We start from the raw sequence: 6,000 nt of genomic DNA, 5'->3' as shown, positions 1-6,000 counted from the left end.
ATATTTTTATAACAAAAGCTGACAGTCTTTGACAATAACATTTGAGAAGTCATTAGCATTTGTTTTTCAACTGTACTGTCTTTTCCTTTTAAGATACAGCCTAGAATGCAAAACTTCTTCCAAGCGTAGACTCCGTGCTACTCCTGAACAGGATTTTTGGGACACTCAGGCACCAAAGTAGTTTGCCAGATGCTCCAAAAAGCAAAGCAGCTGTATCAAAACAACATTCCTTGGCATTACTTACTTCTGAAGGTCTGGTTCCTCTAAGGAACTTAATGAGAGCTGGGTTATTTGGACAATGTCGATTCAACCATGAGAGCTGAGATGCTGGGAGGCTGATTCAGACCACTTCCAAAATGTTGGCCCCAAGAAAATAAGAAAAAATAAGAAGTTTGAATAAATATGAATAAAAAGGACAAAAAGTGCTAAACCTTACTTTTTCTGTGATCATACAGATTAGACCCATATTCATATCACACCCTGGAGGAAGGAAACCTTGAAAAGACCAGGCACAGGCCATAGGAAGTTCGTAGCTGTGCAAGGCTCATGTCTGTGGTGTCCTTCAGAGCTCCCACACTGTGGTCTAGATTCATCCCACATCTCCTCACATACTTACTAGTGTGCTGCCTGTCCAGCCTGGGCACCCTGGGCTTTCTCGCTATCCATAGCAAGGTCTTGAGCTCCTCCAGAGATGCCTGTCTAGGGAGAGGCTGTCTCACACCATTGGATTCACCAGGAGCCTGAAAGAAACTGAGCTTGGGCACTTCCCCACGTGGGGAGTAGATGTCTGATACTCCTGACCTGAGGCTCCAGCCTCCATAGAAGAATTCCCACTTGGTTTGATAGCAGCATAGAGTTTTACTGTTGGCCGTAATGGTGTACATCACAAAATGGTACCGTGCTATGTTCCTGCTAGATCCCCACTCCCAATGCAAACTTCAATTTCTTTGGCAAGGGCCTGAAAAGTAAGAAGTCTTTTTCTCCCCAATTACTTTGTGTAATTTGAAGTACCCATCTAAGACATTGCAGAGCAATTCTATCCCTTAGTAGAGACATAATCAGTGGCTATCAAACATCTCCATTCTTTTAAAATACTGGTGTCAAACCCAAGACAAAAATATTGAAGTTTAAAAATTCAGTATTTTAAAATATTGAACATTATCATCCTTTTAATGATTTTTAAATTGCCTCTAAATCAGGGTAGATATTTTCCTTTTGACAGTCACTTACAAAAGGTTACTGCATAACTAGTTTCACAAGAAGAGGGAAGTGCTTTCTCTCTCCATTTGTCTTGCCTCCAGCCTTGGAACCCAAAATGACAGATGGCTGGAGAGGTTCCAGTCGAAGGCACTGGAGCTCCATTGGGTGAAAAAGCATGTTCTTGCTATAAATGCAAAACCTGTAATAATCCAATCCCAGAAATCATAAATGCCTGGATGACTAGGTTGCAGGCAGTGCAGTACAGAGCTACTCAAACTGATGCCTGGGAAAGGTGGAGAAGAACTTTGCAGATGATCTCTAAGATGTCTCATGTCTGGTAAAACTGACCGACTTCACTGGCATTTTCAATTAATAGATGCACCGAATTTCCCTCTGTACATTTAAGCTGTCAGTATCTACTCCCATAATGACAGGATGAGAGGTTTTATTTTTTCATTTTTAAAGTGTAGCTGATTAAAGTTGAAATGGGATCAAGGATATGCTTTTTTTACTGATGGAAATTTTGGATAATAATGACGAGGGGCTTTCATTTGCGAAAGCCAGTGTGATGCCTCACATGTCTGCATTAGATGCAAATTTTGAGAAATGTCCTTGACGAGGGTCATTTGAACTGATATGATTGGATATGTGACATTTTTAATGTAGACTCAGAAACAAACTGCATTATTATTGAAAGCTGAAGATTAATTTATTGAGATGGTCTGAATAATTTCTCTGAAGCAGAAATTCCACAGACAGCTGCTGTCTCTCTCTTAATGAGTTTCAGAGTCTGTATAAAGAGGAAACCCAAGGCTTTGTGGAAAGCTCTGGAGATTTCTTTCTATCCTGCCTCACAGCCTGTCTCCTGAGAAGCACAACCATCAGCACTGACAACAATAAACACAAAACAAAGGTCTAGATTAAATGCTGGGAATGATCTACGGCTTTGTTTTGCTGGTGTGCACCTGAGGCTCAAGACCCTTTTGCAAAATGATGGAAATTCATCTATTTCACTAACAAAAGTTACACGCTTCCACTGAGTTGAAACAGAAGCAGGCTTTGTCTGTAATCTTCTGAGGTGGATTTTAAATTTTCCTTAAATTGAGGGTGCTTAGATCTGATACTTTGGCTTAGAACCTTAGAAAGACTGAGCTCCATTCTAAATCAGGTCCCAGGGCAGGTTTATTTTTTCAGGCATCCCTGGTCTGTGACAGGATCTTGGTGTTTGGTAATTTCCAAAGGAAAGATGAGTCGAGAAGCACACAGGGACACTGCAATAAAGGGGATATTTATGGGATGGGGAGTCAGCAGCAGCCCTTGTTGGGTATGAATTATAAGCCTGTGTCAGGTTCCAGGGCGCACAGCTGGACAGCCTGCCTTCCTTGTCCTTCCTTCCTCCCTCTTGTCAGCAGAATAAAATTGCTACTTAATGGCGTTTCTTGGGTGGTAGGTAATGTGGTACTTCTGTTTTGTAAGATTTCTGCAAATGCCCGGGGTCTATACTATTCATCCTCAGACATGAGTCTCTTCTCAAAGCCAGCCATCCACATTGTCAGGCCCCAGTAAGTGGTTGCAACTTTAAAAAACATTAAAGAGCAACTTTTAATGTCCAGAAGAAGCTAGGAACTCCCAGGAATGAGTCAGAAAATCAATCTCTTCCACCAAAGGGGATTATAAGGGTGCATAGGTGGGAAAAGGCTCTTGAGAAAAGGACATCAGAGAGGCAGAGGTTACAGCGCAATGTGGAAAAAACATGTATTTCTGCCACTTGCAGGCAGCTGTTCAGAAAGGTGTTTGAGATACCATCAGCTCCTTGGCTCACAGGTTCCGGGGAAGTGTTTGCACAGCTGACATGAAGGAGGCAACATGTGGATCTCTGATGGCATAAACCCAATTTGTTGCATTTGTGTGATGTATAAATGTGCCCCTACCCCCATGAATCTCAGAAACAGTACGTGTTTACAGGCCACCTGACCAGAGAGACTGAGCAGATGAAGCCCTCTATAGGCAGATAGGAGCAGCCACACGCTCACAAGCCCTGGTCCTTATGGGGGACTTCAACCACCCTGACATCTGCTGGAGGGACAACGCAGCTAAGCGCAAGCAATCCAGGAAGTTCCTGGAATGTGTCGATGACAACTTTCTCCTCCAAGTGATAGAGGAGCCTACGAGGAGAGGGGCCAGATTGGACCTTGTTCTCACCAACAAGGAGGGCCTGGTAAGGGATGTGAAGCTCAAGGGCAGTCTTGGCCGCAGTGACCACGAAATGGTGGAATTCAAGATCCTCAGGGCAGCGAGGAGGGCACACAGCAAGCTCACTACCCTGGACTTCAGGAGAGCAGACTTTGGCCTCTTCAGGGATCTGCTTGGTAGAATACCATGGGACAAAGCCCTGGAAGGAAGAAGGGCCCAAGACAGCTGGCTAATATTCAAGGGTCACCTCCTCCAAGCTCAGGAGCGATGCATCCCAACAAAGAGGAGGTCAGGCAAAACCACCAAGAGGCCCCCGTGGATGAACAAGGAGCTCCTGGGCAAAGTCAAACAAAAAAAAGGAAGCCTACAGAGGGTGGAAGCAAGGGCAGGTAGCCTGGGAAGAATACAGAGAAACTGCCCGAGCAGCCAGGGAGCAGGTTAGGAAAGCCAAAGCCCTGATAGAAATTGGTCTGGCCAGGGATGTTAAGGACAAGAAGAAAAGCTTCTATAGGTATGTTAGTGAGAAAAGGAGGGTGAGGGAAAATGTGGGTCCCCTCCGGAATGAAATGGGTGACCTGGTTACCCAGGATATGGAGAAGGCTGAGGTGCTCAATGACTTCTTTGCCTCAGTCTTCACTGGCAAATGCTTGAGCCAGGGCAAAGGCAGGGACTGGGAGAATGAAGAACCACCCATTGTAGGAGAAGATCAGGTTCGAGAATATCTGAGGAACCTGAAGGTGCACAAGTCCATGGGACCTGATGAGTTGCATCCGCGGGTCTTGAGGGAACTGGCGGATGAAGTGGCCAGGCCACTCTCCATCATCTTTGAGAAGTCCTGGCAGTCTGGCAAAGTTCCCACTGACTGGAAAAGGGGAAACATAACCCCCATTTTTAAGAAGGATAAAAAGAAAGACCCAGGGAACTACAGGCCGGTCAGTCTCACCTCCATGCTTGGCAAGATTGTGGAGCAGACCCTCCTGGAGACTATGCTCAGGCACATGGAAAATAAGGAGGTGATTGGTGACAGCCAACATGGCTTCACTAGGGGCAAATCGTGCCTGACAAATTTGGTGGCCTTCTGTGATGGGGTTACAGCATCGGTGGATAAGGGAAGGGCAACTGACATCATCTACCTGGACTTGTGCAAGGCATTTGACACTGTCCCGCACGACATCCTTGTCTCTAAATTGGAGAGACGTGGATTCGATGGATGGACTACTCGGTGGATAAGGAATTGGCTGGATGGTCGCACTCAAAGAGTTGTGGTCAATAGCTCAATGTCCAAGGGGAGATCAGTGATGAGTGGCGTTCCTCAGGGGTTGGTACTGGGACCGGCACTGTTCAACATCTTTGTCAGCGTCATGGACAGTGGGATCGAGTGCACCCTCAGCAAGTTTACTGACGACACCAAGCTGTGTGGTGTGGTCAACACACTGGAGGGAAGGGATGCCATCCAGAGGGACCCTGACAGGCTGGAGAGGTGGGCCTGTGCGAACCGCATGAAGTTCAACAAGGCCAAGTGCAAGGTCCTGCACATGGGTCAGGGCAATCCCAAGCACAACTATAGGCTGGGCGAGGAATGGATTGAAAGCAGCCCCGAGGAGAAGGACTTGGGGGTATTGATTGATGAGAAGCTCAACATGAGCCGGCAGTGTGCGCTTGCAGCCCAGAAAGCCAACCATGTCCTGGGCTGCATCAAAAGCAGCATGACCAGCAGGTCGAGGGAGGTGATCCTGCCCCTCTACTCTGCTCTTGTGAGACCCCACCTGGAGTACTGTGTCCAGCTCTGGGATCCCCAGTACAGGAGAGACATGGAGCTGTTGGAGCGAGTCCAGAGGAGGGCCACAAAGCTGATCAGAGGGCTGGAGCACCTCTCCTATGAAGACAGGCTGAGAGACTTGGGATTGTTCAGCCTGGAGAAAAGGCGGCTCTGGGGAGACCTTATAGCAGCCTTCCAGTACCTGAAGGGGCCTACAGGAATGATGGTGAGGGACTGTTTATCAGGGAGTGTAGTGACAGGACAAGGGGGAATGGGTTCAAGCTGAAGGAGGGTCGATTTAGATTAGATGTTAGAAAGAAATTCTTTACTGTTAGAGTGGTGAGGTACTGGAAGAGGTTGCCCAGAGAAGCTGTGGATGCCCCATCCCTGGAAGTGTTCAAGGCCAGGTTGGATGAGGCTTTGGGCAACATGGTCTAGTGGAGGGTGTCCCTGCCCGCAGCAGGGGTGTTGGAACTCGATGATCTTTAAGGTCCCTTCCAACCCAAACCATTCTATGATTCTATGATTCTGTGTTCTGCAAGCTGGGGGAAGGGAGGGGATATTCCAGTTCATCATATACATCTTAGGCTACTTATGGTAACAAAAGGCTGCAGAATTTAAATGCAGCACCCAACATTTGCTCACTGCCTGTTTCTAATCTCTCCTGCAAAGGCAGCACATGGGTAGGGATCTCAATCACAGTCTGATTCTGCTGAGAATACGGTAAAACACAGACAGCGTGGGTGCAAAATTTCCCATTAGTGCCCAGGAGCGTTGCTGAGGCCAGTCTGTGAGAGAGGTGAAGCTGGAGGTCTTCTGCTCCCCTCCAGGGACCGTGGTTGTCGACA

This window comes from Grus americana, chromosome 2, assembly GCF_028858705.1.
Source record: "Grus americana isolate bGruAme1 chromosome 2, bGruAme1.mat, whole genome shotgun sequence".
Lineage (NCBI taxonomy): Eukaryota > Metazoa > Chordata > Aves > Gruiformes > Gruidae > Grus > Grus americana.
Note: the sequence above shows the minus strand (reverse complement) of the source record.